This window comes from Solenopsis invicta, chromosome 14 (assembly GCF_016802725.1).
Source record: "Solenopsis invicta isolate M01_SB chromosome 14, UNIL_Sinv_3.0, whole genome shotgun sequence".
NCBI lineage: Eukaryota > Metazoa > Arthropoda > Insecta > Hymenoptera > Formicidae > Solenopsis > Solenopsis invicta.
Genome location: NC_052677.1, coordinates 2,545,534 through 2,572,284, shown reverse-complemented (window position 1 = coordinate 2,572,284; position 26,751 = coordinate 2,545,534). Strand labels below are relative to the sequence as shown.

The 26,751-nt window shown below is 32.5% G+C and overlaps 1 protein-coding gene and 1 long non-coding RNA gene across 4 annotated transcripts in view; both read right to left on the bottom strand.

Annotated features, from left to right (window-relative positions):
* LOC105198287 overlaps positions 1–21,256 on the bottom strand; it is a 103,721-nt gene extending 82,465 nt beyond the window's left edge. The window contains exon 1 of the mRNA XM_039457638.1: positions 21,096–21,256. The gene's annotated coding sequence lies outside the window, so the exon portion shown is untranslated. The remainder of the gene's footprint in view (positions 1–21,095) is intronic.
* Positions 21,257–22,772: 1,516 nt separating this feature from the next.
* LOC113005753 lies at positions 22,773–24,305 on the bottom strand. Of its 3 annotated transcripts, XR_005576378.1 has the most exons (4): positions 24,197–24,305; positions 23,776–23,918; positions 23,239–23,419; positions 22,773–22,983 (listed from the first exon to the last, which is right to left on the bottom strand). It is a non-coding gene; the product is annotated as an uncharacterized LOC113005753 (long non-coding RNA). The 3 variants fall into 3 exon arrangements; XR_003269582.2 differs by having other exon boundaries at positions 22,773–23,419; XR_003269583.2 differs by lacking the exons at positions 22,773–22,983; positions 23,239–23,419 and adding an exon at positions 23,433–23,698.
* Positions 24,306–26,751: the final 2,446 nt, after the last annotated feature.

The window sequence follows — 26,751 nt, the reverse complement described above, 5'->3', positions numbered from 1 at the left end:
AATCTCCTCTTTCAATTGATATAGTTGATCAACTTTTTTGGTCAACTAGAATTCGAACGGCACGGCAGCAAAGTTTTGTTAGGGTCAATGCGACCCATATAGTGTGTAAGTGAAACTTTTTTTGTATTTTATATAAAAAAGCTGGACAAAATACCTTCGAACAAGTGAGTTTGCGGATATTACTCGCATATACTCTGTCTAAAGTTGAAATACTGTAAAATATTGTAGAAAAAAGAGTTTATCCGAAATATATCATGAAACACATTAATTTTCAATTTTAGACATGATTTAATCATAAATATCTCATATTTGCCTTGTTACATAAGTACAATTTTTAATAGAAATGACAATGATATAATTTTTTTTGACAGTATGAATCTTTACCTTCAAAACGCCGTATTGTAAAGTTCTTCAAAGTTTTTCGTTGCAAAGATATGATTTTTTTGTATAAATGGATTTTTAGATGCCCAAAAATACCTCATATTCTCCATGTTACATAATTATACTTTTTAAAAGGAATGACTTTGTCAAATTTTATTTTGAAAGTGTGATTCTTTAGCTTTAAAACGTCGTATATGAAAGTTCTTAAACGTTTTTTGTTGCGAAGATATGATTTTTTGACGGAAAAGTAGATTTTTGACCAATTTCTCATTTTTGCTTAATGGTTTTTCTTTTATACTTTCACAATAAATTATTTTTCGTCAATGCTGATTGTGCAGTCACACTCCTGAGATTTTGAATTTTTGTTTAAAAAAAAAAATCGTAGAAAAATATTGATTGTAATCAAAGTTATAGCTTCTCAAAGTTGAAAAAGTCTCTCAGACCCAAAAATGTGTTTCCGTATTTTACAGGATCGGTGTGTTTAGACAGTCTTCTTCAGTACATATATTACAAGTCTATAAAACAACAATTTAATCGTACTAATTAAGATATAAATTTATCGAAATAAACAAATAAAGATCCAAAATAAAAATGAAAACAAGTTACCAAATAAATAGAGATTTTACAAAACCGCGGTGTATATACATCTTATTTCAACATTTTAGCATAATAACATTGTAAACGACCTCACAGAGCGTGTGCAGAGACAAAAGTTTCGTAAAATCACACAGATTAGCTGCTAATAAATAAATAAATAAATAAGAAAATGGTATTAAAATAATGACTTTAAAAAATTAACAAAATTTATTTTTAAAAGATGTTATTTAATTTGTTTATTTTCCTCATTTATTTACCTTATTAAAAATACAGTTTTAATCAATTTGATTGAACGTGAACACAACTTATTTTCTTTTTCTAGATTAAAAGCATTAACTTAAGTTTAACCTGAGGTCTGATGACATTAAAATATAAAGAAATTTATAAATAATTATAAAGAAACAAAATAAATAATTTAAATATAATTTCAAAAATTTTTTATTAGAATAAAGAATTCAGAAGTAAGTTACTCTTAAATAATAAAATCTGGGATAACATTTTTTATATAAGGGAAAATACGGGAAAAATTCAAGGTAGAATATGGGAAAAAAGGGAAATTTAAGAGGAGAAGGGAAATTTCAGACCACTCTAGTGGAAATACTGGAAACCACGGCTAAAGATATTAGGATAGATTCTTCAGGAATCGATAGGTTGGAAATCTTATTGACAAAGTGCAAACTGTTTTTTATATGACTCTCAGACGGTGGTAAACTCAAATAGATGATCTCATGCAGAAATGCAGCCAAGTTTTGCAAAGGACTACCAATAGAAGATATAATAATTCGGTACGGAATCCCCGGTTTATGAATCTTTGGCAGTCCATATGCTCGTGGTAACGTGAGGTTGGAAATATTTAGTTTGTTGTATGTTGAAGTTATGATGTTCTGACGTTTCCATCTCTTTAACAAAGTTTATAATTTAGTGATTATGGAATTAGACGGATTTCTTTTTAACAATGTATAGGTATTTTTGTCAGATAGCGTTTTCCATTTTTTTTTTCGTAGTCTAATTTATTGAGAGTAACAACGGTATTATCATTGTCGGGGCGAGTAAAGATAATCTCCGGATTGTCGTTAATAAAGCGTTTCAGCGTAGTCAGCAAAGTTAAAATAGATATGTCATATTTGTCGTTGTTGTAACCAGTATTTCTGCTCACATTCAATAGTTAAGAAAATATCTTGTTTTTGAATCCCCAAATATTGTTCTTTTTTTGTTTGTAAAAACGGAGATAGCCCAAAGAATCTGAAAAGAATACTTTTTCAATCCTTGAATTACAAAATGAAACTTTTTTCATTACATTTCTGTTATTAAAGTATTCTTAAGCCTTCACTTTTATGTCACCAATTGTGAGTTTTTTTAAATTTTAAACGAATTCTTTGAGTTTAAGAAGTTTATAAAAATTTACGATGTATTTGAAACAACTTTTAGATTATACTCTAATAGAATTCCATTATTTATTATGTACTTTTTGGGATCGGAAAGTAGAATAGATTGGGATTATTAAAATATGAATGTAAATTAAAATATGCAACAAAAATATGATTTAACAAATTTTGTTTTATAAATCAGTTACTAAAATAGTATAATAGTTAAAAAGAAAAATAAACGGAAAATAAATAAAAAAATAAATAAAAATAAATATGAAAGTTGTACAACTCATAAAATATAAAATTGTAAAAAAAACGCATTATAGAAATTATGCAAATTCAAAAAAAGGAAAAAGAAAAATCGAAGCCAAAATTATATACAAAATTTCAGCACCAAAACTCGTGTCACAGCTTTGAGATGGGATGTTACATTTTGGTGAGAATAAATATGTACAGGGTGTTCAAAAAGTCCCGGACCGGTTGAATGTCCCGGACTTTTTGAACACCCTGCATATTTTTATTGCATTTTCTTGTAATCGATTTTGAGACCTTTCCAAAACACTACAAGAAAGTTTATTTTCGTTGAGTATTTTCCGAGTTGTGAGGCTTGAAAGCTGTAATGTACTGTAACTTTCAAGCTTCACAACTCGAAAAATACTTAACGAAAATATATTTGTTTATAGTGTTTTGGAAAGGTCTTGAGATAAGCTACAAGAATATGCAATAAAAAGTAGGCAGTTCCATTTAAAAAAGTTAATGTGATTTTGATCTGACCTTGGCGACGCCATCCAAGGTCAAACTGATAAGATCAGTAAATAGATCTTTTGAAACCCTACAACTTTTATCTGAAACATTTTTTTATAAAATGCTTAGTTTTCGAGATATTTTGCCGGTCCGGGACTTTTTGAACACCCTGTATAAATATTAAGGATCAAAACAAGATAGCCTCGGTGGTCCGAACGAAAGGCATAGAAAGAGAAGGAGTGACGAACCTAAGAAGAGGGAATACGATCAAGGATAGGAAGATACGCATCCGAGAGAAGTTCGGTATCTCTTTGTTTATTGAGTCCATGTAATTGATTTTTGATGTGTAACATCTCGGATATAGATCTTTTAACATAAGATCTTTTAACATAAGATCTTTTAACATAAGATGGCTCTTTGTCTAAAATTTCCACGTTTTCCCAATCAAATTCATGATTTTTTCTAATGCGATATAACGAAATAACTGAAGGAGAACTGGCTTTCCTGATATCTGCTTTATGTTCTTTAAAACAACCTTATGTTAAAACAAGAGTCAGCGAATCGAGGTTTCTTTATTCATAAATCTAGTTTGTCTGTAATTTCATAAGATTATATATCGGCACAGTATAAAAAAGAATAAAAAAGCTGCGCAACGATAATGTAACGATGTCACTAGTTATTTTATTTGTGTATCGCGTGTGTATCATCACATGTACATGTACATTAAATACACTGCCAAAAGTACTATTTTGTATTCTTTTATAAGAAAAATATATGTGGTAGTCAAAACAAAAAATCATTAAATCATTAACATATAATATATACTATTAAAACAGAACAAATCTTTTTATATTTATTACAAATGAACAAAATATTTATAAAAATGTTTACAAAATATTACTACAAATACTTTTTTATTTATTATAATTTATAATAATATTTTTGTAAATATTTATTCTTTATTTACCATAAATCTTTTAGAAAATATTTAATAAATATTTTAACAACATTTTGGATAAATATTTTTATAATCTTTTCCCGTCATGTATATAAATTATGTATAAAATAATTCTATAATATTTATAAAAAAAATTATGATAAATATTTATTAATATTTATCATAAATATTGTGTGCTATCTGGCTATAACATACATATTTCATTGAAATATATAAAAATACATAAATAAATAATTTTAATCAATTATGATGTTAACACACATTTCTGTATAATTGGAGAAAATATTATAATAAAGAATTGTTAAAAACTACTTATAACAAGTTATTGGAAATTTTATACTAATAAGTTTTGTACACTATTGTCCTTCAGTTGCCTGAGAAATAGTTTCCTTCCTATTGCGTTTAAATAGTCTTATACAAAAGGATTAGCGGCTGCGATTTAACAACGTGTCTGCAACCAAAAGAAATTTGTAATTAGCAAGTATTTCTCCTTTTGTGCAAAGAATGCATTGCTATCTGAGAGGTAACAGCAATGTGGATTTCATGAGAATAAATTCACATCGACTTATCTTCAAATATAATAGAATTATTGATTCAATTTAAAGAAGATAAAAATAGGAGATAGCAACTTAGAATTCACATGAGTAATTTCTTCATTTTGATTTTGAAGTCCAAGATTTCTTTCTTGAACACAGTACTGTTGAGAAACATAAATATTATCAATAAACAAAATAGATGTATGAATAAAGAAACCTCGATCTAAGTATATCCCAATGAGTAGACAATATTTTTTAAAGTTTTTTTAATTGTTTTCTTAATAAAAATTTTTTATATTTAATTTGATTATTGTATTATATTGACGACATATATTTTCTGGTTGCATTCTTATTTAAACAAATAACAGAAAAGTTTTCCAGATATTATTCAGCATTTATAAAAATCAGTAAAAAGACTATAATTTTATATATATTTATGTAAATAATATGGTTTAATTATACATTGTTCATCTCTTCAATAATATATACTCAGCTAATATATCAGTTATATACACATTAGCATAGTGTTCACAGGTCATTACGAGGAATCCAGTTCGCAGCAATCTGGAGGTCAAACAGCGTCGAGCACGGTCACAACTTGGATGGGTGGTCGCTCGGGAATTTCTGAGAAAAAATTCCCGAATCTTTTTTTTGTGAAAAATATTTTTTTAAATATTACAAAAATATTGTTTTGCTCATTGAAATTATGTGGTGTAATAATATAATATTTATATAGATATTTCGAAGAAATTCATAAAAGAATTTGAAACATTAATTAGATTTCGGCGTGGATTCTAGTACCGTTTTTAAGTGGATCATCTACTCGATTGGTTATGTATATTCCACTTGAATGATCTACGTGAAAAGATCGTGGATTTCACATACTTGTTTTCATCGGGATCGCGCTTAGCTTATAGACGCGGCGTGCGTTGGGAAAGGTGATGCGTCGCTGTCTGAATTTGCACGCGCGACGGTCTGAATTCCGTCGCACTGCGTGTATAGTCGTGAGCTAAAAGGTAGCAACACATTTTCTTTGATGGTAGATGGTTTGATGCTTAATTGGTTGGATCCACAGGTAAGAACCAATGACGTTCACCGTTTGATGAGCAAGTCTACATTTCAAAAACAAACAAAGAAAATGTGTTGCAACCATTTAGCTCACGACTATACAGTCGTGAGCTATAAGATTGCAACACATTTTCTTCGATGGTTAGATAGTTCGATGCTTAATTGGTTGGATCCACGGGTAAGAACCAATGACGTTTGTCGTTCGATGAGCAAGTCTACATTTCAAAAACAATCGAAGAAAATGTGTTGCAACTTTTTAGCTCACGACTGTACATACATACACTGCAAAAATCAAATGTGTTATTTATTAAATGTGTAAGCATGATATAAATACAAGGGTATGCTCTTGCGCATGATAACGCCAGTCAACCAATGAGAATTGCAGCCTGACTACGTCATCATTAGGCGGCAAATTCGAAGCGCTTATACTAAATTGTCAAATACACGTAGAGAAAGCTGAAAAATGATCGCTGTTACTTGGGATAATCAGTAAAATAAAGTATATAATAAATAATTAAGTGAATAATGACAATGTTATTACAGAATAAACGAGACTCTCACCAGAGTGACGAATAAAAAGTATGTCACATCAGTTTATAAGTTAGCTAAGCTAAAATTAATATCGGAATCCATGGAATATATTGAAATATTTTGGATACATTAGAATTATGAACAATATTGGATACATGGAAATTATTAATTAAAAATGAATTAATTGTTAATAAATTGTACTATTTTTAAGTAGCATTGATATAATTAAAATAGCATTAATATAGCAATTTTATTGTTTAAGTATGTGTATTTGTTGCAAAATTAAGTGAAATAAAGTGAAAATTAGCTGAAATAAAAATCAATGAAATTTTAGTACTTTATTTGAAAAATTGGGGATTTATGAATGGAAAGGAAAACCATTGTTTACATATGTAATAATATCTCTCTATGTAATTTTATTATTGACAAATTTTGACAATTTTTTTTTTCTTATGTCTATTTCTGTTTTGTATAGGAATCGTACGATTTATTTTACGTACACGAATGTACGTTCGCGTTCTTACCAAACACAATATTACTTCTTTAGGTATTTCAATAGGATGTATTAAATTATTTTTCCAGCCAATGTATTAAAAATAAATTTATCTTTACAAAGTGACGAACCGTGGAATTTACTGAACTCTATATTCATAACACGCGTTTCTAACAGTTCTTTAGAGAGATATATACAATTGTTACGTGAAATAAACTGTAGCCAGTCTAAATGATTTAGACTGGCTACATTAACTGGCAAGAAGCATGTTTCTGTACCTAAATAAGGATTTATGTTTAAATTTATAGGCTACGTAGCCAGCGACGTATTTTAAACCTTCATCTTCTATGATATCAATAATAACCCATGTGTCATTACATGCCTGCTGCAGCCATATTTTATCGCGCCGAAGTGATCTGAACGTAGCCGAGGTTGTACAAATGTGACGTAAGCAGGCTGCTGCGCAAGAATGTTCTAAACTCGTCCATCGGAAAAGCATATCCTTGTATTTATATCATGTGTGTAAGGAGAAGTTTTAGCTAAAATAAGCGTGTTTGATTCTGTCCATGGGGAAATTTTCTAAACTGAGAAGTCGTTATCTTTCTACATATTTACATCATGATTAACGTAACAATAAGCTCTAATTATTACTTTAATCATAAACTGCAAGTATGTAGAAAGTGGTGATTTCTCAGTTTGGAAAATTTTCCCATGGACAGACTCAAACACGCTGGATGACACCCAAGGACTTTGATTCTGTCCATGGGAAAATTTTCCAGACTAAGAAGTCACCACTTTCTACATACTCGCAGTTCATGGTTAATGAAACAACTAGAACTTATTGGTCGTTATGTTAATCATGAACTGTAAGTATGTAAAAAAATAGCGACTTCTCAGTTTGGAAAATTTCCTCATGGACAGAATCAAAGTCCTTGGGTGTACAGTGCGCTGCGTTGATGCCTGGAGTACCGATTTTAGGGACCACGTTTCTTTCTTGATTATTTTTATGTTCATGACTGAATGCTGCGGTGATCGTTGACAGCAGCATTTGGTTGTTGGTCGTTGACAGTCGCTATTTTTCTACATACTTACAGTTCATGATTAACGTAACGACCAATAAGCTCTAGTCGTTTCATTAATCATGAACTGTAAGTATGTAGAAAGTGGTGACTTCTCAGTTTAGAAAATTTCCCTATGGATAGAATCAAAGTCCTTGGGTGTACCGTGAGCTAAAAGGTTGCAACACATTTTCTTCGATGGTTTTTGGAATGTAGACTTACTCATCAAACGGCAAACGTAATTGGTTCTCACCTGTGGATCCAACCAATTACGTTTGCCGATTGATGACATCAAAGAAAATGTGTTGCAACCTTTTAGCTCCCGACTGTACAGTGTGTTGCATTGATGCGTGGGGTACCGATTTTAGAGACCATGTTTCTTTCTTAGTTATTTTTACGTTCATGACCGAATTCTACGTCAACGATCACCGCAGTATTCGGTCATGAACATAAAAACCATCAAAAAAGAAACATGGTCCATAAAACTGGTATCTCAGGCATCAATGCAATGCACTGTACACCCAGCGTGTTTGATTCTGTCCATGGGGAACTTTTCTAAACTGAGAAGTCGCTATCTTTCTACATATTTACAGTTCCTGATTAGCGTAACGACCAATAAGCTCTAATCGTTACATTAATCATGAACTGCGAGTATGTAGAAACATAGCGACTTCTCAGTTTGGAAAATTTTCCTATGGATAGAATCAAACACGCTGGGTGTACAGTCGTGTTCATTACAGTTGCGACACTTTTTCTTAGATGCGTTTCTGAACGCGCAACTATAACGAGAGCTGAGGACATGATTGGTTCTTACTTGTGGATCCAGCCAATTACGTTCGCCGCTCGATGAGCAAGGTTACATTCCAAAAACCATCAAAGAAAAAGTGTCGCAACTATAATGAACACGACTGTACATACATGTGGTAAACTCACTACGTGATTTTAGCATAGACTTGAACCATTTTTATCGACAGTGTCGCAAAATGGATGTAATTTTAGTTTATATTTCGGTCTAAATGGATGTGCGTTGTTAGTGCACCGGGAATTTTAGCGTTATAAGAAAAAGGTCATCATGGCGCCTCTCAGGTTATACTTAGGCTGTGTTTCGAAATTTACTGTAAGTAGTGAAAATCAATGTAGCCAAGTCAGTAGGAATCCTATTAACTCTAGTAGTTTTAAATTTACGAATATAGGAGAATTACGCTGTCAGTAGTTAGTAGGAAAGCTACTAGTTTTTTGCTTCTATAATGGGAGGAAATAGAACAAAATTCTAGTGTTTCTTAGGCTCAAGTCTATTTCAAACTGCGCGCCTTTAGCGTTATTATGTTATTGGGTGCGTTCAAGAAAATGGTTCAGTGAGCGTTCAGTGATTCTTTAATATGATTGGTTCTTGTCATTAAGTATAAACCAATCACAATATAATGAGCGTTCACTAATCCACTTTGTCTGCTGAGTTGAATGTGCCCAATAACGTAATAGCGCTGGTAGCGCGAATTTAAAAAGCAACCATAGAATTATACCTCTTGTACCGGCGGGTGCAACAAAATAAAATATTCGGGATTCGGTCCGTCTGAAGGGTTGGAACCCACGAGGAGGACACTTGGAGGAGGACGCGCAGGGTGGCAAATAACACTTTCACTCTTTTATTAACATTTTTATTCCCCAATTATAAATTTTATAGATTTTCCTTTTTTAATACAATCAAATCGCGGTGAATGGATCACGTGTTATTGCGCACTCGGCCGCTGGATGTTTTGCGGGGTGTCGGGTGATCGACTTATCGCGGAGCGCGTACGTGCCGCTCGTACTTTGCGTTAAGAATCTCCCGCTGTCTCTAATTAGGCAGCCTAACTTATAGTTTCGGTGTTTCCGATACGGTGGGGCATTAGGCCCATATATGGCCATGCTTGCGTAAATCGTGCGATGCTTACGCTGCTCACACGATTGGTAAATTCCGCAATTTTGCATTTCCGATGCAACGAGCGCTCGTGGCGTGATTGTTGCTAGGCGGATATGCAAGATAATTAAAGTAGCTAATGAGGCTACAACATATCTATGTTGTTGATCAAAAGTTTACAACAGAAAGTTTACAACAGAGACAGTCACCAGTTCATACTCAGACAACTTTTCACGTGTTTTGTACGTTAACTCAAACTTACCCAGAGACAGTCACCAGCATTGAGAGTTGCGAGTTGAGGTCTTCTGATTTACTATACGTTTTTATAAATTACTCAACTGTGGTTAATGCAATGGTATGTTATTATTATATCTTGTTAATAATATCCCACGCAACACTCCTCGTCCAATGTACAAACGTTACAATATCTATTCCTGGACTCTATTTTATAACCTTAAAAATATATATTATACCATTGCATAGCTATTACATGATATAAAAGACCTACGCAATGATATCAAAACATCAATAAGGTTACAGAATCGAGGCCGGTATCGAGCTGATTATTTACTGTGGCAAACCAAAATTCATCACCAACATGCGCGCGCGTGCGAGCGTGCAGGCAAGCCGCGGGCACCAGCGTGGGCGCAAGCGCCGGCGCTAATTCAGACGCCGCCGCTAGGCGGCTGCTTTCTCGGGAGTCGAATGCATCCACCAAGCGCATATAACACGCGATTGCAACCCGTCATGCACGCATCCTCTGATCGAGGCAGAGCCCCCTTCCGGCCCTCTACTTTGGTGTAACCTAAAGTGTGCTTCCTTCAGGGCCCTCAATCTTTAGGTCGAAGAGCTTTGCGGCAAGTCAAACTGCCTCGTCAACGTCTTCGACGGGATCGTCCCGGTCCCTACCCGTATCCGAATGGTCCGGGTTGCATCTGTCCCGACAATTGCCAGGGAATCATGATACTAGATCAGGGTGTCTCGTTTCTCCCCTGGAAACTACGAGAGATCAAACTACTTCTGCACGATGGCCCTCGACGCCGGTTCCCCGTAGTCCGCACGAGAGACCAGGAAACCCAGACGTCGCCGTCCGCTCCGTCCAGCGACACCCAGACGTCGCCTACGTCTATCTCGGGCACTCCGTCGAGGCTGAGGAGTGTCGTTGTCGTCCCAGTCGCTGCATCTCCTTGCTCTCCTCGTTCTAAAACGCCAAGGCGTTTCTTTGACATAGAGAAGCACAAGAAGAGGAAGCAGAAGAAAGAAAAATTTATTTGCAACCTATTCGGCAACTGACCAACTTTTTCCAGGCGCTTTCAGGCGCCGCCTAAATCAAAACCAAAAATATTGCAGATCACACACTTACGCAATTACAACTGTATCAAGAAGTAATTTTATTAAAGAACACCTTAAACTTAGAGCGTGTGCTCATTTGTGGAACCTTCTGATATAACAAAATATAACCCACATTTACTGTTATTGTAACGACAAAATGATTCAGATTGTTATCTGGAATATACAACAACGTGATAGCCCTCAAACGAAGTGTGCTATATGAGATATAGTATTTTCTTTTTTTCTTTATTCTTTTTATATAACCATCATGTGGAAAATATTTTTAAGTTTATTACAGATAAAAAATGTCATAAAAGTAACCTTTGAAATACAAAAATATTTAAAAAAATGGAAATCAGAACTATTGCTCAAAGAATGGATTGAAGAATTTGCAACTGACAAATACATGGTTTTGTGCAAATACTGTAAATGCGCTTTGAAGGTACATCGTGCTCTTCTTATAAAGCATACTAAAACCTCGAAGCATATTAAAGCTGCTGAGCCGTTTTCAAATCAGAAACAGTTGAAATTACAACTTGACCAAGATTCTGCAAGTGCATACGAGGTGTGTTCAAAAAGTATCGCGAATTTTGTGTTTTTTCAAAAATTATTTATTTATTCATGAATATCTATTTTGTCCCCTTCAAAGTAATCCCCATGAGATATTATACACTTGTGCCAACGGTTTTTCTAATCTTCGAAGCACTTCAAAAAATCATTTTTTTTTTTATCTTGTTCAGCTCCTCCTTCGATGCCGTCTTTATCTCGTCAAGCGTAGCGTAACGTCGTCCTTTCATGGGCCTCTTCAGTTTAGGGAACAAGAAAAAGTCACAGGGGGCCAGATCTGGGGAATACGGTGGCTGCGGCATCATTAGTGTGTTGTTTTTGGCCAAAAAGTCGCGCACAAGCAACGATGTGTGAGCAGGGGCGTTATCGTGGTGCAAAAGCCAATTTTTGTTCTTCCACAAATCCGGGCGTTTCTGGCGGATTGCTTCGCGCAAATTGCGCATAACTTGCAGATAATATTCCTTATTGACCGTTCTACCCTGTGGCAAGAACTCATGATGCACCACGCCCCTGCAATCGAAGAAAACTGTCAGCAAAACTTTCACATTCGACCGAACTTGGCGCGCTTTTTTCGGTCTTGGTTCGTGCGGCAGCTTCCATTGAGATGATTGAGCTTTGGTTTCCACGTCATAACCATAAACCCACGATTCGTCACCAGTTATGACCCTCTGGAGCAAATTTGGGTCGTCGCGGACAGAGTCCAACATCTCATTAGCAATGTTCATGCGATGCTGTTTTTGGTCGCAATTGAGCAATTTTGGTACGAATTTCGCGGCGACCCGTCTCATGCCCAAATCATTGATAAAAATCGAATGGCACGAGCCAATCGATATGTTTAGGTCCTCAGCAACTTCTCTAACGGTGATTCGACGATTGGCCAATACCATTTTCTCCACTTCATTAATTTTTTCGTCTGTTGTTGAAGTGCTCGGGCGTCCGGCACGCTCTTCGTCGTTCACATCTTCTCGGCCTTCTGAGAACATTTTGTACCACCGATAAACGTTGCTTCGGTCCAAGGTAGCTTCTCCGTATGCCACAGTCAACATTCGGAATGCATCCGCGCACTTAATTTCGTTTTTCACACAAAATTTGATACAGGTTCTTTGATCCATTTTTTTGAATAGGTAAAAATCGAAGACGCTCCAAAACACGTGCAAGCAAAGCAGCTGTCAACAATTAAGTGAACATTCAAAATGGCCGAGCTTGTCGGCATAAGTGAGAGACATGAGTACCAACATAACGCCACAAAAAGATCGAAATTCGAATATACGTAACCCGCGAAAATTCAAAATTCGCGATACTTTTTGAACACACCTCGTATTCTCTTGAATCAACCACAGTCGAAATCAAAATGATTCTCTTTGTTACTTGTCATTGTGCAATAAGATCCGTTGATCATCTAAGTGCACTCATTAAGTCTGGCTTTAAGACTGCGCACAAATTTAATGAAATTAAATTGCATAGAACATAAGCTACAGCAATTTTAAAAAATATTATAGCGTCTAATTTCAAATTTGACTTAAGAACATATATAGGCGACAGCTCTTATAGTCTCTTAATCGATAAATCAACAGATATTGCAGTTTTTAAACTATTGAGAATTTGTATAATTTATTTTTCTTTGTTAAAAAGAAAAGTTGTTTTCATTTTTAAAAAATTGAAATCATTAGAAAGCGGTGATGCTCAATTATTGTAAAAGCAGTCAAAAATACTATCACAAAATATAATCTTTTTATTCAGAAAATGTATGATCTTAGAACAGATAATGCATTTGTTACGACAGGTATACATTTAATATTTCTTAATTTTTATTTAAGTTTTTAACTATATATGAGTTAAAGGTATTTTGTGTCTTTTTATTTTAATTTTTATCAAATAAATTTTATTTTATATAGCTATTGACAATGATGTTTTTTGTAAACTTCAAGAAGAAGTTCCCCATTTAATATTAATATGTTGTGTGTGTCATTCTATTCAGTTGGCTGTTTTACGTGCTATGGCAGATACACTATTTAAAAATTTAAAGTTTTTAGTTAGTAAAACGTTTAATTGGTTTTCAAGGTAAATCTCTAATTTTTTTTTTAGTTTCTGGACAATAAATAATGATAAATTTAATTTATTTACTCTTGTGCTTATTTTAGGTCGTCAGAACGACGAGAACAATATAAATTTTTATTCAAAGCCTTAAATGATGATTTAGATCCTTTGCAAATTCTTGAGGTTGCATTCATTTGTGTGTTGTCAATCGCCAATGCAGTAAGTAGGATTCTCCAGGAATGTCTAGAACTTAAAACTCATTTTTAACTTAAAAGGACAACTGATAAATGCTACACTGCAGAACTGTTATATAATATGTATGCAAACAGCCGTAACAAATTATATTTTTTATTTTTAAAACCTGTATTAGATGAAACTCAAAACGTTAACAAAGCATTTCAAACTAATAATGGCGACCCCGTAAAACTTTTAAACAATGTCACTATTCTTATTCAATAACTTGCCTAACGGATTGTGATTTCTGGATGTAAAAAAAATTTTCTAAAAGTAAATATAAAAAATTATCTTCATCCGCATCCATATCTTGGATACAATTTTGAGGAGAAAATAAAACATTATACAACAAATAGATCAGAATGATGAACGTTAACAAGATAGCCTCGTATGTAGGAATGTAAAATCTCTCCATGAGGGAGGCAAATTGCGTAACCTAACACAGGAAATAAAGCAGATGAAGATCCAGATTTTCGAAGCATGCGGATTAGATGGCCAGACAGCGGCATTGTTAGATCCGATCTATTACTCAAGCTCACCTAACAGTTTGCACCGTAACGAAGTGGCAGTTATTCTGGAGGAGAGCTTGGCACTGGCAGTAAGGAACTTTTTGCCGCTCTCCGAACAAGTTATGCTGTTACAGCTGAGAGGAAACCCACTTAACACAAACATCATCCAAGTCTATGCACCTACAGCCAACAAGAAAGATCAAGAGGTCAAAAAGTTTTATGAACAGGTCGACGAGGCCCTTTCAAAGAGATCTGAAATAAATATTATTATGGAGGACTTTAACGCGAAAGTTGGATGTACCCTCACAAATAAAATGACTGGTCAGTTTAGACTTGGGGAAGAAAACGAAAGGGGGATCGCTTGGTGCAGTTTTTCATCAATAACGACTTGGTGGTTCAGAATACGTAGTCCCAACTACCTAAGCGACGTCTGTATACTTGGAGATCGTCGCGGGATGGACATAATGGTAGCATCGTCCGTAACCAAATTGATTTTATCCCAACGAACCAGCGGTTCAGAAATTGCCTTCAATCTGTGAAAATATACCCAGCGGCAGACATCAACTCGGATTATAATTTGCTCTGTGCAAAAATAAAGCTGCTCTTAAAAAAAGTGGCTGTAAGAAACAAGCGACAAAGATTTAATTTTAAAGGGCTACAATCATCCCATGCAGCAGAGACGCTGAAACAGGAAATTAATTCAAGTCTGGCCAACATACTACCGGATGTATAAGCAAATAGCGACATGGATTTGGGATGAGAGAAAATCAAGAATGCAATCCTTCAATCTAGTGAAAAACTTAAGAATAATAAACGGCTTAAAAAAAAATTGAATGACTGATGAAATCCTGAATCTGATGAAGCGGCGATGATTTTTTAAAAATAGGAATCCAGTACAATATAATAATACCAATCGACTAATTTGGAGAAAGATTAGAGAAGTCAAGGAAGAACATCTAAAAAGGTCGTGCAGAGAAATAGAACGGCTGCAGGCGATGCACAATGATTTCCGTTTTCACAAGGAAATTAAGCGAGTGTGGAAGGCTCAAGACACCACGCCTTGTCATATGCGGATGGCAGAGTTGTATTTGTTCCCAAAGATCGTAACGCCGAATGGACAAAGTACATTCAGCACCTTTTTGACTCCAACCGAAAAGAATTACAAATACAGTTCAAGGATTACATGATGGGAGCTAGCATTCTCCTCTCGAAAGTAGATTCGGCTGTCTGTAAGGCCAGAAATCGTAGAGACCCCGGACCTGACGGACCAGTCAAGCTATTAAAATTGCTTGATAAAGGGAGCATCGGGGTGCTGACAGCACTGTTTAACCAAATTTACCAGACTGGCAACATGCCATTGGAGAGGCTAAAATCGACATTTATACCGCTACCAAAAAAGTGCAAGCCAAAGGGGTGTTCTGATTTCCGTCTTATCAGCTTGATGAGTTACACCTTAAAAATCTTGTTGCTCCAGGATCAGATTCATACTCGGTGCAAAAATATCATGGAGGGAGCACAGTTCGGTTTTCGCGGCGGACTAGGAACAAGGGACGCGCTGTTTGGCATAAACGTGTTGCTGCGAAAATGTAGAGAATTCCAAAAACCGGTTTTCGTGTGTTTCATAGACTTTGAAAAGGTATTTGATAGGGTACAGCATACGCAACTGTTCGACACAATGCACCGTATAGGATGGGATAATCTTGATATATAGCTATTAAAAAATTTATACTATAATCAAGTGGTGACAGTCAGGGTCGACGGCGATCAGCATACCGACTGCGTGCCCATCAAGCGCGGCGTTCGTCAAGGATGTGTATTGTCTCTGCTACTTTTTAATGTCTATTCCGAGATAATATTCAGTGAAGCCCTGGAGGACCGCAATGAGGGGGTGCGAGTTGGGAATGAATAGTAACATTCGATATGCCGATAATACGGCTCTCTTGGCGGAGAGCATGGAGGACCTCCAGAGATTAGTGGAGGCTGTCAGTGAGACCTGTACCAAATATGGGTTAACTATCAACACGGAAAAAAACGAAGTTGATGGTCATAAGTAAGAAAGAAATAAACCCTGGCGAACTCAGAATCAAGGGGAGAAATATTCAAGGGGAGAGTGTTCACCACTTCAAATACTTGGGAGCATGGCTAAATGAGACGGCCAGCCCGGACAAGGAGATTCGAGCAAGAATCGAAATTGCGAGATCTGCTTTTACTCGAATGAGAAGTGTTCTATGTTGCCGGTCTTCAGATTTGGCGGTCCGTTTAAGGGTGCTCCGGTGTTATGTGTGGTCGAGCCTTTTTTACGGCTGCAAGACTTGGACGCTGAAGGTATCAATGATAAATCGCCTTGAGGCGTTTGAGATGTGGTATTATCGCAGGATTTTTCAAGTATCTTGGATGGACCGTGTGACCAATGAGAGCGTATTGCGTCGCCTGCACGCAGATCGGAAACTGCTGACAATAATGAAGCAACATAAGCTGAAATATTTTGGTCATATGTTGCGTGGCCCCAAGGATGAACTCCTACAAACCATCATGAAAGGAAAAATCGAAGGAAAAAGAAGGATAGAAAGAAGAAATCTCTCGTGGCTAAGGAATATAAGAATCTGGTCCGGACTCAATGTTGAAGAACTGTTCCGGGTTGCTTCTGATAGAGAACAGTATAAAGAGCTGATCGATGGTTTCCTACGCTTGGAACAGCGAGCAAGGAACGAGAAGAAAAAGCATGTTAATAAAATTTTAACACAATTTTTTATTAATTTAATTAGAAAACGTTTTTATAGATAAATTAAAATTTAGTAGGATTTGAAATTTGCGCGTAGGATTTCAGACGTATTCTGGTAGGAAAAGCTCTCAACGAATTGGCAACACTGGTACTGAGTAACATACAAAAGGTTTTAAGTAATGCTCACGTCTTATTAAAAAAATATCAGAAAAAGAAAAAATAGTTTTTCCTTATTATTTCAGAAAATATTTATTTTACAAAAAAGTATGTTAAATAAAAAATTGAAGCTTGTGATGAGCTCTGCAAATAAGGTTCTATACATATTTTACCTAACTCCAACACTTTAGGAGTTATAATTTTAAAAACCATTTTAAAAAAACTCTGACAAATACAAATTTTTACATGTACAGAGAACGCGTGGGCTTCGCTCCTCCCCTGCACCCCCTCCCCGTACTTTTTCTAACCTAACCCATCTCGTCTCAGTGAGTCCACTAATAACGTGGTGGATGCGGGAAAGGGTGGGCCATAATTTCAAATCAAATATCGCCTTGGGCGGAGCTCCTCCCCCGCCCAAGTATCTACATTTTACGCAAAACTATTCAAACTAAAAAAAAAATTATTTTAAAACAGTTTTTCTACTATAACAACTACAATATTGAAGTTAGGTAAAATATGCATATAACTTTTTTTATAGAGCTTATTACGAGCTTCATTTTTTGTTTGACACATTTTTTTGTAAAATGAAAATTTTCTGAAATAAGTAAGAAAAACTGTTTTTTTTCTGTAATAATATTTTTTTAATAAGACGTGAGCATTACTTAAAACCTTTTCTATGTCACTCAGTACTTTCCCGTTGATAACATATGTCAAGGTCAAAGTCGTTAGAGGCTGCTCCCCTTTTGTAAAGGTTTACCAAAGATCGTTGAAAATTGTTGATTAGAGCCAAAGTTATAGCTTCTCAAAGTTGAAAAAGTCTCCCAGACCCAAAAATGTGTTTACGTTTTTTACGGTGTGTTTAAGGGTTTAAATTAAGGTTTTTGATATTATTGTTTTAAATGAAAAATTAATGTAATGTAAATATTAAATTGATGTTGAATAAATGTTAGATTAATGTTTTTGAAATTATTGTTTCAAATAAAAAATTAATGTAAAATAATTATTAAATTAATGTTTAAAAAATGTTAAATTAATGGTTATTTAAAATCATTTTTGCAAATAAATTATTAATGTAACATAAATATTAAATAAACATTAAATAAATGTTAAATAAACATTTTCCCAAATCATTATGTGAAATAAATAATTAATGAAATATAAATTTAGGGGAGAAAGGGTTAATATTAATTTCAATTTTAATAATACATGATTTTACTTAATCTTGTTCAATTCAGAACTGGTATGACTGAAAATTAATTCGGCATGTAGTTCATTGCATTTGAGGAAAGTATATAAAATCACACAAACAATACTAGCACAAAGATCTAGCTACTACCGTAGAAAGCATTTCTGTTTAATTTGTATTGATACAGTAACGGTCAAAATATCTCTCTACTTTGAAATATAAATGTTAAATAAACGTTAAATAAATATTAAATTAATATTTTCTTTAAATCATTATTTTAAATGTTTAATTAATGTTAAATAAATATTTAATAAATGTTTAATAAATATTATTGTTATAATGAATTGTACAATAAGTAATTAATATTAAATAAACATTTAAAAAAACATTTAAAAATTATTGTGTGCTGATTGGATTTATTCATGCAATATACTATTCATAAGTTGTTTAAATTATTAATGTATTCGTCAGTCTATTAAAATTATCAGGGCCATGTTAAAAAAAATGTTTATCTTTTCAAATCATTTTATTTATGTTAATAGTGTTTATCGAAATTATTTTTATTTAGTTAAATTAGTATTAGTTATTTAAACTATTATTAATCATTTAAATTAATACATTTTAATAAAGAGACTCTTAATATCAAGACGTTGCCTCACAGTACTCTATGGATTCAGACTGTTCTCGCGCTGTATTGACGAATAGAACTATGCTGATTATCATATAACGGACAAAAATTAACATAATTATGCGAGCATGTAGAAATTTATATTTAAGTATAGTAATTTGACATTAGAAATGTAAATTAATGCGGCTGAAGAAGAACAAAAACGTTCTGCTAACTATATCTTGGTTTTAAGATTAAAATAAATTGTAATTCGAAAACTAAAGAATAGCTTGTTCTCGGCTTTATATTACTCATTATTTATTGATACGAGCATGAAAATATTAACATGAGAATATTATATATACAAAGTTTTCGACAATTAATAATAGAAAATTTAAGAACTAATTTTAGATGATAAAATAAGACAAAAATAAAAAATAATAACATTTTGAGGCTTTATTTTTTTTAATTTTAATGTTCGTAAATTATAATGTTTATAATTCTAATATTTACACGCTTTAACCCTTAAACACACCGATCCTGTAAAATACGGAAACACATTTTTGGGTCTAGGAGACTTTTTCAACTTTGAGAAGCTATAACTTTGATTACAATCGATATTTTTCTACAATTTTTTTTTTAAACAAAAGTGCAAAATCTCAAGAATGTGATTGCATAATCGGCATTGACAAAAAATAATTTATTGTAAAGTTATAAAAGCAAAATCATTAAGCAAAAATGAGTAATTGGTCAAAATCCACTTTTCCTTCAAAAAATCATATCTTCGCAACAAAAAACGTTTAAGGACATTCAAATACGGCATTTTAAAGCTAAAAAATCACTTTCAAAATAAAATTTGGCAAAGTCATTTCTTTTAAAAAGTATAATTATGTAACATGGAGAATATGAGGTATTTTTTGGCATCTAAAAATCCACTTTAAAAAAAAAATCATATCTTTGCAACAAAAAACTTTGAAGAACTTTACAATACGGCGGTTTAAAGCTAAAGATTCATACTTTCAAAAAAAAATTATATCATTGTCATTTCTATTAAAAAATGTACTTATGTAACAAGGCGAATATGAGGTATTTTTGATTAAATTGTGTCTAAAATTCAAAATTGATGTGTTTCATGATATATTTTGGAAAAACTCCCTTTTTTAGCATTTTGTAGTATTCCAACTTTAGACAGAGTATATGTGAGTAACATTCGCAAACTCACTTGTTCGAACGTATTTTGTCCTGCTTTTTTATGTAAAATACTCACAAAAAATGTTTCACTTACACACTATATGGGTCGCATTGACCCTAACAAAACTTTGCTGCCGTGCCGTTTGAATTCTAGTTGACCAAAAAAATTGATCAATCATATCAATCGAAAGAAGAGATTTTAAACTTTTTTTTATGTCTTCGTCCGAACCTCCTATCTCATTCCGTCTTCACATTGCAAGCGTTCAAAACTTCATATGGGGTCTCTCAGACCCACTTACGTGTTTAAGGGTTAAGCACTTTTCACATTAATATTATATTTAAACAGTTAAAATTAAAAACATAATTGCCATTTAATCTTGATTTTTGTTTGAATTTATTATCTAGATAATAAATTCTCTTTAAATTTTCTCGCACCAGTTGCTGTACATCATCTACACACACACACACACACACACACACACACGCACGCACGCACGCACGCACGCACGCACGCACGCACGCACGCACGCACGCACGCACGCACGCACGCACGCACGCACGCACGCACGCGCGCGCGCGCGCACACACACACACACACACATGTATATATGTGTGTGTATATATATATATATATATATATATATATATATATATATTCATATATCTCAAAGACTTCATTATAATATTGCAATAGATATTACAAGATTTGTGTTTTTTTTTGTTAGCATGATTTCTTTACCTTTTATCTTTTTTTTTTCTTCAACATGAGAAGAAAAAGAAAAAAGATGAACTCTGCAAGAGTTTGAACTAAAAAGAACAAGCTTAATATTTATCAGAGATTTTTTTAAATTTCTATTTATTAATTAAATTCAATTTGAATCGTATTCGAGAGAATAGAGCGTTGATAATAATCGACACACTGACCTGCAAGTTGCTCGTTCTCAATTTGAATCGTTTTTTACTGAAATGCTGACTTCACTGCTTCGTTTCGTAAAGTTAGTTGCAAAATGATACACGCAGATAACAGAACCAAACAGATTTTATGTCTACATCAGAGCATCCTTTTATACTCTGGAATGAAATGGCAGATCTATGTATGTATAGTTTCAATTGGCACTGTAGATAATGATCATTGTGAATACAAGGTCTAATGATCTGCTTCGTCATCGTTTATATCGGCGGACTTCCTGATTCATTCTGAGCCTTGGATAACCGAGAACTTGACTGATATTAACCTCATGTCTACTTGTCGTTCAAGAAAGCAATAGATACTAACCTAATAAGTGCAAGAAGTGTGATCATAAACTGCAAATGCAAGAAGCAGCTAAACGCATACACATACATCATCTTGCAAACCTATACGGAAAGAACAATTTTATTGCAGCATCTATTATAAAAATTTAGCTAGATACAGATCAGAAAATAATTTTATGTTGCGTGATCAAAATAATTGTATAAGACGTCTAAGCAAGATAATGTTACTGCAAACAGTTTTGACTTTGTAACAACCAAGTTAAGCATCGGATACAATTGTTTAAATGTAGTTCAACATAATTATTTTTACATCCGTATTTCAGTAAAATTATTCTTTTTGTGTATTTTGTAATTTTTAACAACAATTTTGTTATTATTAAAACGTCTTTGCGCTTTTTATCATATATTATATATGCTTAATAACGTTATAATGATAACAAAATTATTGTTAAAAATATGGAAAGGATCTGCTGACTCTCGAGACTAAAAAAAAAACTTGTTTCATAATCAAGAATGATAAACATTAAGGAAAATTACAAATGAATACGTAAGATATATTATACAGTGCATATATTAAACAAGAAAAATTTCAGAAGAATATCTGAAATTCAGAAGAATATAAAATTTATTAGATTTTGAAGATGTAATTTCCAAAATTAATTTATTATTTGTTCTGGATATTGTCATTTAAAACATGCGTAATTTTTCTGAACGACGAAAATATAGTGGACTTACAAAGATCGTCTATAAAGTATAAAATTATGACATTTAAGAGAAAATTTATATACCATTAATGTTTCGAGAAGTTTTTAGAAAAATTTCAATCACTTACACGTTATTTTACGTGCAACAATTCTGAAATAATTTTGCAAAACGTCATTTGAAATAGTGCAATAGAAGTATTTATAAAACCTGTAACATGCATTAAATTAAAAAATATAGTAAAACAAAAAGTTATAATATCAAAATGACCTCAAAACGGTTCCAAAAAGTAACTTTTTCATTAATCATAATTAATTTTTATATCATTTTCACATTATTTGTGATGTTAGTTATGACTTGTACTATTTAGACATGACTTGTAATAATATCAGAGCAACAAATTAATACACATACATTATACATGTTTGGTATAATTGAATCGTGAGACAGCAATAATCACACATAATTGAGTAGGTAGTAATAACATGGCAAATAGAATTTGTCTTATGCTTTAACATTTTTAAATTTAGAAAAGATTATTTTCAATATTTTAAAGACAAAAGTTAACAAACGCTATCCAAATATTGTTCAAATTTTATTTTATAGTAAGATATACAATGTTTATCCGGGAAATAATGAGAATGATTCTGGAGAAAATACTTTTATTGAAATCAGGTTCACATACACTTACAAGGAAATGTTTCGAGATTTCTCCCATTCGATTTTAACGAACTTTTAATATGTTGTTGTATAGATAAAAATAAGAGACGTATTTTTTTATACGTGCCGTTTTCACTTTTGGGATTGAAACACCCGTTTGAAGAAAATCGGTTTTTTTCCGAAGCGTATATCGAAACTACAAGAGATAGAGAAAAATATTCTAAATAAAAGTTGAATGGCTCGAAGAGTACTGTATAACAGCGATAAAAAAAATTTTTTTACACTTTACCCCACTACTTTCTTATTTTTTTTTTTTAAATTTTTATTTCTCTTTATAAACAAAGTAAAGCTTATTTTATTACAAATTTAACGGTATATGATAATGTTACGATGCGACATTCCCATTTTGCAAAAATAATTAAAAACCTCTCTATACGCATGGTACACGCACCCGTCCGCGCGTTTGTGCGCTACGGAAACGACTCCCTCCGAATTCGACGTGTCTTTAATATGTTGTACAGATAAAAATGAGAGACACGTATTTTTTTATACGTGTTTTAATGCACTTTTAAGGGTGAAACACTCCTTTGAAAAAAATCGGTTTTTTTCTTTCGAAGCATGTATCGTCGAAACTATAAGAAATAGAGAAAAATGTTCTCAATGAAAGTTGAATGGCTGCAAGAGTACTTTATAACTTTATATAGTAATAAAAAAATTAAAAAAAATTTTTTAAATAAATTAGAAAATAAGTGCAAAGTTTAAGGCTCCTAACAAATAACAATTCAAATGAGACAAGAAGAGCTTTAGAGACGTGCAGGGTGTTGTGCGCTAATACAAAATAAATACCAAGGTAAATAAAGTAAACGTTTCGACTATTTAATTGCTAGTCATCTTCCGTATAATATTTGAATCTATAACAACGAAACAATTAAATAGCAAATCGTAAGACAAACTTAACGCAACATTGATCAATAAATTAGGATCTTACCGAATATATCTGCGATATCAGTTTACGAAAAACGTACCACATTGAATCGAGTTTACAAATGTGTCAAAAAGCGTCTTAGTTCGAGATGTATCCTCGAGAAACGAGTGAAGAGATATTGTTTTTGGAACATAAGTCTAGAAAACCTGCACAAAAAAGAAAGAAGAAACAACAATATTCAACGTCAGAATGTAATAAATAAATAAATAAATACAGATAAAAATGATAATAACTATAATAGATTGAGAGCTGTGCAAGTCAAGATCATGAAATTATAAGAAAGAAAAAAAAGAACTAACGTACAGTCGTTTTGACGTACAGTTAAAATATAACAACAAAAAATAATAAATTAAAAGCTGTACAAGTTCAATAATAAAATTGTAATATGAAATAAATAACATGAAAAGAATAATACAGATCATACTTATGAGTTCCGAAAACTTAATATATCCTATATGATGTTGGTACGAATGTACATCACAGAGTGTTGTGAAACGAATCATAAGGTAAGAGAATTGTCGAAACAGAACGATATAAGTAGGAAAGGGGAGGGGGGAAAGGATTAGACATTAAAGAGGGGAAATATGATCGAGAATAGGGAGATACGCCTCAAAAAGCAATTCGGTATCACTTTGTTTGTTGAGTCTTTTTTGTTGTCTCTTTATGTGTAACATTTCAGATATCCATCTTTTTTTAAAGGATGATTCTTTATCTAAGATTTCTACATTGTCCCAATTAAAATGATTATTCTTGATACAATGCTTCGAAATAACGGAAGGAGAACTAGATTTTCTGATATCCGACTTATGTTTCGTAACTTTTGTTTTTAGCTGACATTTTGTCTGTCCCACATAAGAAGACTCACAATCTCTACAATTAATTTTGCAGATTGCATCATTGCACAATAATCGGTCAATGTGATTTTTTCCCGCAGTTATAAATTTATTAAATTTAAAGGGGATTGTAAAAGCTACGTTGCAGTCATACTTAGTGGGAAAAATTGGGAAAGAGTAAAAATTTTTTGATGAAAATGTGGAAGTGATAATGAAATTATTCTGTCCACCATACCAAAAACAATACCTTTTTTGACACAACGAGTGATGCGGAAAAAAATTTTTTTAAATATTTTCCTCCATCACCTACCTATTTTTTTTTTAACTTTTATTTCTCTTTATAAGCAAAATAAAGTTTATTTTATTATGAATTTAATGGTATATGATAAAATTATGTTCCGACATTTCCATTTTCCAAAAATAATTAGAAACTTCTCCATAAGCATATGGTACATATATTCAATACTTTACGCATCATGTTTCTCTCTTATTTTTCCATAATAGGAGATGATAAAAACATTTCGAGGACAGTCTGAGTAAATATCATAAAATCGCACACATCGAGAAAAGCATTTATGTAACACTTGAATGTATACATATTAAGGTCAATACTGCCGAGACGTAAAAATTAAATTTCAAGATAAGAGATGATCCAAAATGCATGCGCCAAGTGGCGTCGTTATGCATATTTCTACACTAATCAAATTTTGTATATAATGAATATAAATTGAATTGTATAATGCAGTATAAAAGGTGAAAATTCTAACTAATTTTTAAATTAGTTTTATGTTAGTTCTCTTGTTAGTTGATGAGCTGACATTAGATAATAAAGGTATGGAATGTGTGAGTAATAATTTTTTTGTAAACCAAGTCTCCTTGTCTGTAAAATGCTGAAGAGAATAAATGTTCTAGTCAAATCATGTAGACCAGTAAATAAATGTTTAACTTATATTAATAATATTTATTATTTTGTACACAAAAAATTAATGTCTTACAACACCGTAATTGTTGTTATTCTTCAGTTTGGTATCATTTTATTTTAAAATAACCAAGAGAAATATTTGCAATTAAAAACAAGTTATGCATAAATAATAATTTCTTTATTCATAATTAGTTTTCCGTACATACTGTGACATATTATCCAACAAATTTGACTAATTTGAGTGGTTTAAAAAAAGTCACTATTATTTTACTATTACTATTATTATTATGAAACTGTTAGTTCAACATTTATTGTATTGTATTGATTTGTCTTCATGTTCTTTCGCGTAGTCAACGCCATATAAGACAAATCCGTTTTATTGTAATATCGAACGTACGAATGAGTAGGCGGCACCACGCATGGTTTTTAATTATTCTTGGAAAGGTCGCATCATAACTTTGTCATATACTATTAAATTAAAAAAAAAAAGCTTTATTTTACTTATAAAAAAAAATTTTGAAAAAAAAGGTAGGTGGTGGGGAAAAGCATTAAAAAAATTTTTTTTTAATTTCTTTTTATCGCTGTTATAAAATACTCTTGCAATCATTCAACTTTCATTCAGAACATTTTTCTCTATCTTTTATAGTTTCTACTAGTGATATGCCGGATAATGAAATTGCCGGATATTAGATATCAAATATCCAGCAAAGTAAAACCGGATACCGGATATTTTCCGGATATCCGATACTAATTCCTGAAGAATATGCTTCATAAGTGATAACTATTTAATTATTTATTATTTATAATCGTCAAAGTTATATAACATAAATTTTTTATATTATTATTTGTTATGTTATTACTTTATTTTTTATTTTTTATTAATAAGAATAAATTAAATATAAATAATTATAATAAAAACCAAGAAAAGTATCAGATTTATTTATGATTTTATATTTTATTTACATTATAGTTTCAACTTTATTTAAAAATTGTAGTTTAATATTAATAAATTTTTTATAATGAATAATAACATTTCAGCATTCTGCGATGACAACCTATTTCGATTATCAAAATAAACTAACTTTCCTGCACTAAAAAGTCTTTTTAAATTGACAGAAGAAGGAGGAGCACTCAAGTATTTTATAACCAAAGTTTTGAGATTAGGCTATTCCAAAGCATGTGTTTTCCATCATATTAAAGATCCTCATTTCTAGGTGACAATGG